Source organism: Pinus tabuliformis, chromosome 9 (assembly GCF_031772625.1).
Source record: "Pinus tabuliformis cultivar Carrire ecotype Pingquan chromosome 9, CPIR1, whole genome shotgun sequence".
NCBI classification, from domain to species: domain Eukaryota; kingdom Viridiplantae; phylum Streptophyta; class Pinopsida; order Pinales; family Pinaceae; genus Pinus; species Pinus tabuliformis.
In genome coordinates this window covers 1,148,087,482-1,148,099,499 of record NC_142307.1, presented here as the reverse complement: position 1 = coordinate 1,148,099,499, position 12,018 = coordinate 1,148,087,482, and positions in this window count along the sequence as shown.

Below are 12,018 nucleotides of genomic sequence, written 5' to 3'. Positions count from 1 at the left end.
AAGAGCAAGAGCAATCACTGAAGATAAGATTGGCAAGGCTATCCTAAAAGAACTATGGGGTCCTCATCACTCTTTCCTACCGAAGACAAGCTCCATGAGAAAGCTGACTATCACGGATGGAAGATATCTATCGATCTAACATTAGAATATCAAGGAGTATTGGACCATGTGAGAGGCAATATTGTTGAGCCTCCATCAAATGAAACCGTTGCTACCAAGAACAAATGGAAAACCAGTGAAGTCAAAACAAAGAAGATCATTCGGGACTTTATTGACAAGCGCTTGGTGGCCTACATCTCCAACATGAACACCTCCAAGGAAATCTACGATAGACTGGTGAGTTTATTTAAATTTAATGATGCAAATCAAGTTTTGTTTCTTAGAAATAAGATGAAGGAAATTAAGAAGGGCAAAGATGAAAGTATGAAAGCATATTTCTTAAGAATCACTGAGATCAGGAATGATCTCCTATCTATTACGGAGACTATTACCGATAGGGAAATGGCACTCACAACTCTTGGAGGATTACCATTCGAATGGTATGTGTTCAGGACTACTCGTTTGAACAATAATGTGATTCCTGGTTTCGAGGAATTAATGGCTAGATGCATTCAAGAAGAAACAAGGGTTGAAGAGCAAGAAATTCCCATATCTAAAGGTCCTCCTGCTGCTTTTTCTTCTCATGCTAAGAAAAGGAAAAATTTCGGGACTAAATAAAAAAGAAAGGCTGGACATAAGGGTGGAAGAAAAGGACGATGTTACATTTGTGATAAACCAGGTCACTATGCAAGGGAGTGCCCTGATAGAAAGGACTCACACCGGGACATTGATCAAAGTCCATCTCATGGCAATTAAAGGAATGACAAATTCAATAGAAAAGGTATAAGGAGTGCTAGTAATCAAGGAAAAGGACAACCATTCAAGAAGACTAAAAATTCCACGTATGAATCGAACATTGTTGAAAATAAGAAAGATGAATATTATTTACCAGTTACTTTATCTACCTCTGCTCCTTCGGAATAAATGGGAATTTGGCTTATTGATAGTGGTGCATCAAGGCACTTCACTGGTTACAAAGAAGTTCTCCTTAATCTCATAGAAAAGGAAAATAACCTGGAAATTGTCCTTGGAGATAATATGAAATATCCTGTGAAAGGTGTAGGCAATGTATCTCTTAAATTGAATCAAGGAAATACGATCCACTTACAGGATGTGTTATATGTACCTGACCTCAAGAAGAACCTAGTGTCCATCTCGACAATTGAAGACAAAGGCTACAAGGTTAACTTTAGCGATGGCAAGAGGCTGGCATTAAGACGGAGACTACAACACCATATACTCCTGAACAGAATGGTGTGGCGGAAAGGAAGAACCACATAATTGTGGAAGCTATATGTGCCATGCTCCATGATAAAAGACTTCCGAAGTTTCTATGGGCCGAAGCTGCAAACACCGTTGTATATGTACAAAACTAATGCCCTCATCAAGCATTGGGTTGCAAGGCTCCTGAAGAAATTGTTGGCATTATGACACAGGTTTGGCACTATGACACATGTGTTGTCCTTGATGGAAACTCACTCAGATGACAGATCACAGTTTAGGCTCTCAGAATGAAGGAAAAAGAGATATACGCAGGTTCCTCTTAGCCAAGTCGTGTATACATGTGGGATCATCGATCCAAAGGCGCGTATACGTACGCACGCACTTTCATGCAAGGAAAAGCGCCTACATGTGGGAAAAATTATTTTTTGGTCCTTGGTATTTGGACCTATGGTTTTGGACCATGATATCTCGCCCGATGTGTTGAACCCAGGTATTGGGTCCATGGTATTGATTCTCTATGGTTTTGGACCATGGTATTGAGTAAGGCCTAAGACTATAAAATGGGAAGGAGATCATTAGGAAAATGCATTCACTCAATCATTGTATATCTCATGAAGCACAAGATCTAGAATTGGGTTATGGTGTACAACTGGATCTGAACCAAGGAGGAACCTAAGAACAAGGAGAAGGATAAGTTCTATTGATGGGTCAAGATCTTAAGGCTTGAATATTAGTATCTTTGTGTGATTTTGATCTGTTGTATTTGGCACATAACTTGATCTATAAATCTAATAATCTGGGTATAACTGATGTCTGAATAAGTGAAAAGGGTAAATTATCTTTTATAGATCTGTACGCAGGTTTGGCACAGCAGAGGCGCGTACACACGGGTTCAGTAAGTCAAAATAGCGTATACACAGGTTGGCCTTGATACAGCAGCGTATGCATGCAGGTTAAGCATATTGAAGTAGTGTACGTCTCATGAAATATGTTTTAGCTACTTATGTTTATTGCTACAGTGTTCTGGGTTCAGGATTGGTTTCTGGTTACTATTAATGTATTCTGGTTACAGCTTTCAGAGAATTAATTGGTTGATTCAGGTTTGATTGAAGCAAAGGAGATTGGTTGATGCAGATGTATTTGATGTTTGATTATTGTTATTAATGGATCCAGTCTGAAAATTTATGAAATGTGGTCCCTGGAAGAAAAGAGAAGGTTGTAGCCTTCTGTAGGTCAGCACCTACGTACTAGTACATCAACTAGTACAAGAGCTAAGGGGGTTGTAGCTCCCTTCCAGGAGAAGCTGGAGAACGAGAGAAGGTTGTAGCCTTCTACAGGTAGAAGCCTACGTACTGGTATAAGACTGCACCAGTACATAAATATTGTAAAAAGAATTTTCTTATTAAAAGAAGATAGAGACGAATTGTAGCAGGTGGTTTTCACCCACAATGGGTTTCCACCTTATATCTTGTGTCCATGTGTGTGATGATCTGTTCTCTCTTACTGCACCTGTTTACTGTTATTATGGCTAATAAAGCTATGATGCACTGATTAAAGATCAACATTTAATGAATCATAAGTATACTGATATACACTGGTTTCTTTAGACACAGTAGAGTATATATGCAGCTTCCCATAACTGAAGTAGCGTATACAAATCTGATTGTGAAATGAAAAATAATTCATCAGATAATACTGATTCACTCCCCCTCTTAGTATTATTTCCAACAATTGGTATCAGAGCGAGTCCTTCAGAAGAAGCTTGATCGCTTGAAGGAAGATCTATCATCATGAGCAACTACGAAAAAGAGGCATCTATCAGGCCACGAATCTTTGATGGGAGCAACTTCATCTATTGGAAGGTAAGAATCACAACCTATCTTCAATCTCTTGGTACATAAGTTTGGGATATCGTAGAAGCAGGATACACATTTCCATCATCAACTCCTACAGATACGACTGGTAAGAAGTAGTATGAAACAAATGCAAAGGCTATCAATACTCTATTAGGGAGTTTATCTCAATCAGAATTCGTCAAGGTGATGCAACTCAAAACTGCAAAAGAAATATGGGACAAGATTGTTCTAAGTTATGAAGGAGATGATAAGGTAAAACATGCAAAACTACAAACTCTCAAAATTCAATATGAAAATCTCATAATGCACAATGATGAAAGTGTGGCTAATTATTTTTTTACGTATAGATGAGATTGTTAATCGTACGAAAAACTTGGGTGAAGAAATAAAAGAAGTTACTTTGGTTGAAAAGGTGCTAAGATCTTTGTCTTCTAAGTTTGAATCAAAAGTTTCTGCCATAGAAGAAAAGTAGGATCTACAGAGTATTACTATGTCACAGCTACACGAAATCCTAACTGCTTTCGAAATGAGAAAAGGGGGACCATCAGATAGGAGAGAAGCCGCATTCAAAGCTTCAGGAAAAGGAGATTACAATGAGTCAAGACATATGTCAGAAGGAGAGGAAGAATCAAACTTTGTCAAGAACCTTGTTCTGGAAGATTCATAGGTAAGCTACTTTTCAAATGCTTTGCTTGTGGAAGAGTTGGTCACTATGCAACCAAGTGTCCTCATAAAGATAAGCTTGACAAAGGTAAGGAACCAGTTAGATGGAACAGGAAACAAAATGCAAATAAGAAGAGCTATTATACACATGAAGACAGTGATGGATTTTCAATTAGTGATGAATATGAACAATATAATGATTATAGACTTTTGATGGCTTTTGAAGATGATGATTTCTTGGATGTTATAGATGAAGATGATCTCTATGAATAAATTTCTAAACTTAAAATATGTTTAGAATAAAAGAGTATGATCATAGATACTCTGACATTCCAACTTGCTGAAAGGGAAAAACACAATGAAAAGTTAGAATGTGAAATTGTGGGACTTAAAAAGATATTGAAAAAACAAAGGATCTTAATCGTAGATTTGCTAAAGGATCTGAAACTTTAGATGAGATTATCAAAGTGCAGTGTTCTCCTCTAATCAAGATAGGTCTTGGATATTCTGAAGAAGCATCTCAAGCATAGAAGCTATCCACCTCCAAAAGTTATCTTGATGCGGCAAGGAGAAGTAAACAGGTTGACAATCGACAGCAAAGGCATAAAGCAGATCACCAGGTAAATCAGGGTCAATCTACTTCAAGGAGATCACCAAGTAAATCAGGGGTAATCTACTTCAAGGATGAACATAATCTACAAACAACCGCAGGTAAATCATTCTCAATTTGCCTCAAGAATGAATGTCTATGGAAACTACAATCACCAGGACGGTAGGTTTGATAATCACGGGAATTTCTTCAATGGCCAATGTTTCTCTTGTCATAACTTTGGACACAAAGAAACTCAATGTGTTGCCTACAAAACCATCATGACCAGAGAAGCGCGAAATCAAAGGAGTGTGACTGGAATCATGAAAAGAACCTATAATAATTTTTCTGCTCTTGAAAATGAAATAGAATGCTCTATTTGTAACAACTTCAGTCATGAAGATTTTGAATGCAGGAGTAGGTTTCAGCAAACAACTCAGAAGGAGCAAGCTTCATTGAGTCCCAAAACATGGAGAAAGAAAGAACCTCAACCAGAAAGATGTGGTATAGCCTTATATGCGGAAGGATAGGAAAATCAGTGGTACATTAACAATGGATGCTCGAAACATATGACAGGTGATATAGAAAAAATTCAGTCATATAGTGCCTTAGAAAAGGAAAGGAAGGTCTCATTTGGAAATGACACCCCTTCACTCATAAAAGGTAAAGGTTCTGTTCTTTTGAAAGAAAATGTCAAAGCTAGAAATGTTATGTATGTTGATGGCTTAAAGCATAATCTATTGAGTGTCAGTCAAATGTGTGATCAAGGAAATGAGGTAATATTTCGATCAAATGGATGTATTGTTCATGAGCTTGATACAGGAGAAACAATGATCAAAGGCATAAGAACTCCAAATAATTTATACATACTAAAGGGAGGACAACAACAATGCTATCTAAGCAAGAATGATGAACACTGGCTATGGCACAGAAGATTGGGGCATCTAAGCTTCTCTCAGATAAGGAAAGCATGCAAACATCAGGTGGTTTGTGTTCTCCCTAACATCAGAATTCCAGACAATACAATATGCAAATCATGTCAGTTTTGTAAGCAAACTAGAACTAATTTCCATGAGAAGGAAGGATCAGCTAGTAAACCACTTGAACTTGTCCATACTGATGTATGTGGTCCATCCAAGAAAATGTCACCTCGAGGAGAAGAATACTTCATATTGTTCATTGATGACTTTTCCAGGATGTGTTGGATAGGACTTCTGAAGCATGAAGACGAAGCTTTCGAAAAGTTCAAAGAATTCAAAGCCTTGGTTGAAAACAAATCAGATCGAAGAATCAAATGCCTCAGATCTGATCGAGGAGGGGAATTTACCTTGGATGAATTTTTTGACTTTTGTGAAGAACATGGAATAAGAAGGGAATTCTCTACTGCAAGGACTCCTCAACAAAATGGAGTAGTAGAAAGGATGAACAGAATGGTTCAACAAATGGCTTGTGCTATGCTTGATGAGTCTGGAACTCCTACAACCTTCTGGGGTGAAGCTGCATTTGCCGCCATTACTATACTCAACAAGACAAACGTCCGGGTGAACAACACTCAAACTCCTCATGAACTTTGGTATGGTAAGACTCCTACGATAAAATACTTCAAAATTTTTGGAAGCAAATGTTACATCAAAAGGACTGATGAAAACCTTAGCAAGTTGGAACCTAGAGCAGATGAAGGCATTCTCCTTGGTTACTCTCCCCAAAGCAAAGGATATAAGTGTTAATAAAAGACTCGGAAAAATTGTTTAAAGTATTGATGTAGTGGTTGATGAAAAAGGAAACAATCCAAGGCAAGTAAAATCCGAAGATTTCGAAGATGATGAGGACTATCCTTCAACATCAAATCAAACTTATGATGAAGAAGAAACCTATGAGGCACTAGAAGAACAGATAAGGGTAGAAGAAAAGACTCCATCCAGGTATGTCTAGAAGAATCATCTAGAGACTCAAATTTTGGGGTAGAAAGAGGCAGGTGTACAAACAAGAAGAACTATTTCAGAAGCTTCAAGCTATCTATCATTTCTCTCCTCCACTGAACCACAAAATGTAAGTGAAGCATGCAAAGATGAATGTTGGGTCAAGGCCATGAATGAAGAACTTGAGCAAATTGAAAAGAATAACGCTTGGGAGTTGGTTCCTAGACCAAATAGTAAGAATGTCATAGGGACAAAATGAATATTCAAAAACAAGCTGAATGAGAATGGAGATGTTATTAGAAACAAGGCCAGACTTGTTTGTAAAGGGTATGCTCAACAAGAAGGCATAGACTTTGAAGAAAATTTTGCACCAGTTGCTAGACTTGATGCCATAAGAATGTTCCTTGCTCTTTCTAGCTTTCAGGAGTTCAAAGTATATCAAATGGATGTGAAATTTGCTTTTCTAAATGGAGAGTTAGAAGAAGAAGTGTACATTGAGCAACCAGATGGATTCATCCTTGGGAATGATCCAAAACTTGTATGCAGACTCAAAAAGGCTCTCTATGGTCTTAAACAGGCTCCAAGGGCTTGGTATTTTCGGTTGGACAAATATCTCCATCAACAAGGTTTTTCAAAATGATCAACAGATAGAAATCTATATATAAAAATTGACAATGATAAATTGCTAATACTTGTTGTGTATGTTGATGATATCATCTTTGGTAGCAATGAAGAAACCATGAGTCAAAACTTCTCTTTGGTGATGCAAAAAGAATTTGAAATGTCCTTACTTTGTGAGCTCACATATTTTCTTGGTTTACAAGTCCAACAAAACAAAGATGATATCTTTTTATCACAAACCAAGTACCTCAAGTAGATCTTGAAGAAATATGGGATGGTGGATTCAAAGCCAGTAAGTACCCCTATGGTAACAGGATGCAGCCTCAGCACAAATGATGAATCAACAGCAGTACATCAACCAACCTATAGATACATGATTGGTAGTATGCTCTATCTAACAGGTACTCGACCAGACATCATGCATGCAGTGGGAATAGTTGGAAGATTCCAGGAAAATGCAAAGGAAGCACACCTTCAGGAAGTTAAGAGGATCTTCAAATATCTTCAAGTAATGAAAAATTATGGCTTATGGTATCCTAGAGATACAGATCTCACACTTCATGCATATACAAATGCAGATTGGGAAGGAAGCATGGATGACAGAAAAAGTACTAGTGGTGGTGCATTCTTTATGGAGTCCATATTAGTATCTTGGTTCAGCAAGAAACAAATCTCAATTGCATTATCTACAGCTGAACCAGAATATCTGGCTGTTGCATCTTGCTACACACAACTCCTTTGGATAATGCAAACGTTGCAAGATATTCAAATCACTTGTACTCCACCTATCTCCATTTTTTGTGATAATACAAGTGTAATCAATATTTCAAATAATCTAGTCATGCATTCAAAGACCAAGCACATACCTATCAAATATCATTTTCTCCAAGAACAAGACTGTGCTTGAACAAAAGGTCGAATTGGAGTATGTTCCCTCCAAGGAACAAGTTGCTGATATATTCACCAAACCACTGCCCAGGGAGACATTTGAATACCTCAAACAGAAGCTAGGAGTATCTGATGCATCATCTTGCTGTTGAAATTATCTGTTTCTGAGAACAGTGGTTGTACGTGAGTTTGATGAAGCATATCCACATACATACGCATATTTCTGTGGATGTAGTCGTGTATATGATGGTTTGAAGAAAAACAGTGGGGCCAGACTCAGGATGAAAAGAATCTGATATGGGTCTGACAAAGACCACCTGGCACAGGTTCAAGGGGAGCATATACTTCTAAAATGCATTGTTGGCATTATCTTAGAAGATCTTGGTTCATTTTCACAGTTGTTTTTGTTTCAATTGGAACAAGTGTAGAGGGAGATCATGGTTGTTGGTCTTGATGATTAACAGATGCTGCTGATGTTAGTTGTTGATGAATATCATTAGTCTCTATGTAATGTATTTCTTTTATTATCAAGGTCATGTAACGACCTATGTTGGGTTCCCCACTATGCCTGGGATGGATGATGTAATGTTCTTGTTTTATCATGTGTAAAATTTTGGTGTATCCCCACTTGGTTGGGTGGATGAGTCAATCTCCACTTGGTTGGGAGATGGATGTATGTATGAGTATTTGGTGATAGGAAGGTTATTTATGATGTATAAAGTCATGTTTTCTTCATGTAGAACGTCTTCATGCAGACCCTGCCTAAAGTCAGGGGGAGTATGGACAACTCAGCAGAGCAGAGATTTCAACATGTACTCAGGGGGAGCATAACCCTTTTCCCTTGTTGACAAAGGGGGAGAATGACTTTGAGTGACTTGGGGTTGCCATCAAGTCCAAAGGGGGAGATTGTGGGCATTATGACACAGGTTTGGCACTATGACACAAGTGTTGTCCTTGATGGAAACTCACTCAGATGACTAATCACAGTTCAGGCTCTCAGAATGAAGGAAAAAGAGATATACGTAGGTTCCTCTTAGCAAGTCGGGTATACACCGAGGATCGACGATCCAAAGGCGCGTATACGTATGCACGCACTTTCATGCAAGGAAAAGCACGTACATGTGGGAAAACTTATTTTTTGGTCCATGGTATTTATTCCTTGGTATTTGGACCTATGGTTTTGGACCATGGTATTGAGTAAGGCCTAAGACTATAAAAGGGGAAGGAGATCATTAGGCAAATGCATTCACTCAAGCATTGTATATCTTATGAAGCGCAAGATATAGAATTAGGTTATGGTGTATAGCTGGATCTGAACCAAGGAGGAACCTGAGAGCAAGGAGAAGGATAAGTTCTATTGATGGGTCAATATCTTAAGGCTTGAATAGTAGTATCTTTGTGTGATTTTGATTTGTTGTATTTGGCACATAACTTGATCTATAAATCTGATAATCTGGGTATAACTGATGTCTGAATAAGTGAAAAAGGTAAATTATCTTTTATAGATCTGTACGTAGGTTCGAAATAGCAGAGGCACGTATACACTCGGGTTCAGTATTCAAAACAACGTATAAGCTGGTTGGCCTTAATACAACAGTGTATGCACGTAGGTTAAGCATATTGAAGTAGCTCACGTCTCATGAAATATGTTTTAGCTACTTCTATTTATTGCTACAGTGTTCTGGGTTCAAGATTGGTTTCTGGTTACTGTAAATGTATTCTGGTTACAACTTTCAGAGAAGTAATTGGTTGATTCAAGTTTGATTGAAGCAAAGGAGATTGGTTGATGCAGATGTATTTGATGTTTGATTATTGTTATTAATGGATCCAGTCTGAAAATTTATGAAACGTGGTCCCTGGAAGAAAAGAGAAGGCTGTAGCCTTCTGTAGGTCAACACCTACGTACTATTACATTCGCTAGTACAAGAGCTAAGGGGGTTGTAGCTCCCTTCCAGGAGAAGCTGAAGAACGAGAGAAGGTTGTAGCCTTCTACAGGTAGAAGTCTACGTACTAGTATAAGACTGCACCAGTACAAAAATATTGTAAAAAGAAGTTTCTTATTAAAAGAAGATAGAGACGAATTGCATCAGGTGGTTTTCACCCACATTGGGTTTCCACCTTATATCTTGTATCCATGTGTATGATGATCTGTTCTGTTTTACTGCACCTGTTTACTGTTCTTATGGCTAATAAAGTTCTAATGCACTGATTAAAGATCAACATTTAATGAATCATAAGTTTACTGATATACGCTGGTTGCTTTACACACAGTAGCTTATATACACAGCTTCCCATAACTGAAGTAGCATATACAAATCTGATTGTCAAATGAAAAATAATTGATTAGATAATACTGATTCACCCCCCCTCTCAGTATTATTTCCAACAAAATGTTCACCTGTAAAAAACCTGATGTATCTCATTTTAGAATTTTTGGAAGCCCTGTGTATTTTCATGTGCATAAAGAGAAAACGAATAAATTGGGTGCATCTGGAAAGAAAGGAATCTTCATGGGCTATGGTGAAAATAATAAAGGCTATAGAAACTATGCTGTTGGTCAAAGGGAAGTCGTGATTAGTCATGATGTCACCTTTGACGAAGATATGGCTCTGAGCAAGGTGAACAATCTTCCGACTTTGAGGAGCTCTCAAGAAGCCGACACCAGGGAACAGAAGGAAAAGGATGATGAAACAATGCCTGATGTGGAAGAACCCATGGATCCTATTGATCCACCTGAGCTTCCTCTTCTAGGAAGAGGCCCTTCTTGGCTTAGGGGGCTACTCGATGATGCTGAAGGACACACTGCACCCCAAGGAACCTTCCGTGAAAGTAAGAAACCCAATAGGTATCAGGGATACCTGACCATCATGAGCACGATCATACAAAATGAGCCTTCATCATTCTCAGATGTCGTCAAGCATAAAGTATATAAGGATGCTATGACTGAAGCATATGGGTCTATTATGAAGAATGATGTCTGGGAAGTAGTTCCCAAACCCCAGGACAAGACAATTGTCACTTCTAAATGGCTTTACAAGATAAATCATGTAGCAAACGGAAGTACGGAAAAATGTAACACTCGTTTTGTTACTCGTGGCTTCTCCCAGAAGGAAGGTATACACTATGACGAGATATTTTCACTTGTTGCCAGATATACCACCATTTTCTCAATCATATCCCTTCCGGCTTCACAAGGATGGAACCTACATCAGATGGATGTCAAGACCGTGTTCTTGCATCGTTCGATCAAAGAAGAGGTCTACATGGAGCAACCCGAAGGATTTGAGATTTATGATAAAAAATCTCATGTATGCAGGCTGAAGAAAGCCCTTTATGGGCTGAAGCAAGCACCCTGAGCATGGTATGAGAGGAGCAATAGCTACTTGATGAAGCTGGGATTCACTAGGAGTGAAGCCGATCCTAACCTTTACTTTAAAGTTGAAGATGAAAAACCTCTCATAATGGTGTTGTATGTGGATGGCCTCTTCCTAACATGTGCAGACCCTCTCATTCACAAATGTAAGTGGGAGATGGCTTCTGAATCTGAAATAAAGGACTATTTCCTTGGACTTGAAGTTTGGTAGAAGCTAGGGGAAATTTTCCTATCTCAAGGAAAATATGTGGTGAAGATTCTAGAAAGATTCGGTATGGTGGAATGTAAGCTTGTAATTACCCCGATGGAGCTTGACTTCAAAAAGTTAAGTGGTAGTGCTTTTGGACCTATTTTACAAAATGCCACTGAGTATCATCAACTTGTTGGAGCATTAATGTTCTTGGTGAACTCCCGTCCAGACATATGTTTTGCAATCAACATATGGTTGAACCTCACCACATACATTGGATTGGTGCCAAGAATCTGTTGAGATATCTTCGTGGCACAATCACTTTTGGGTTAAGATACACTACCAGAGATGTGAGACTACGTGGATATACTGATGTTGATTGGGCAGGCAGTGTGGTGGATTGTAAGAGCACTTCCAGGTGCTGTTTCACCTTGGGATCTACTTCGATATCCTGGATGAGCAGGAAGCAGAAGTCAGTGGCTTTGAGCACCATAGAGGAAGAGTATATTGCTGCTAGCATGGCCTCCTATGAGGCAATCTGGTTGAGGAAGGTCTTCAGTGAGCTATTTGGATTTACACTGGATACCATCGTGATC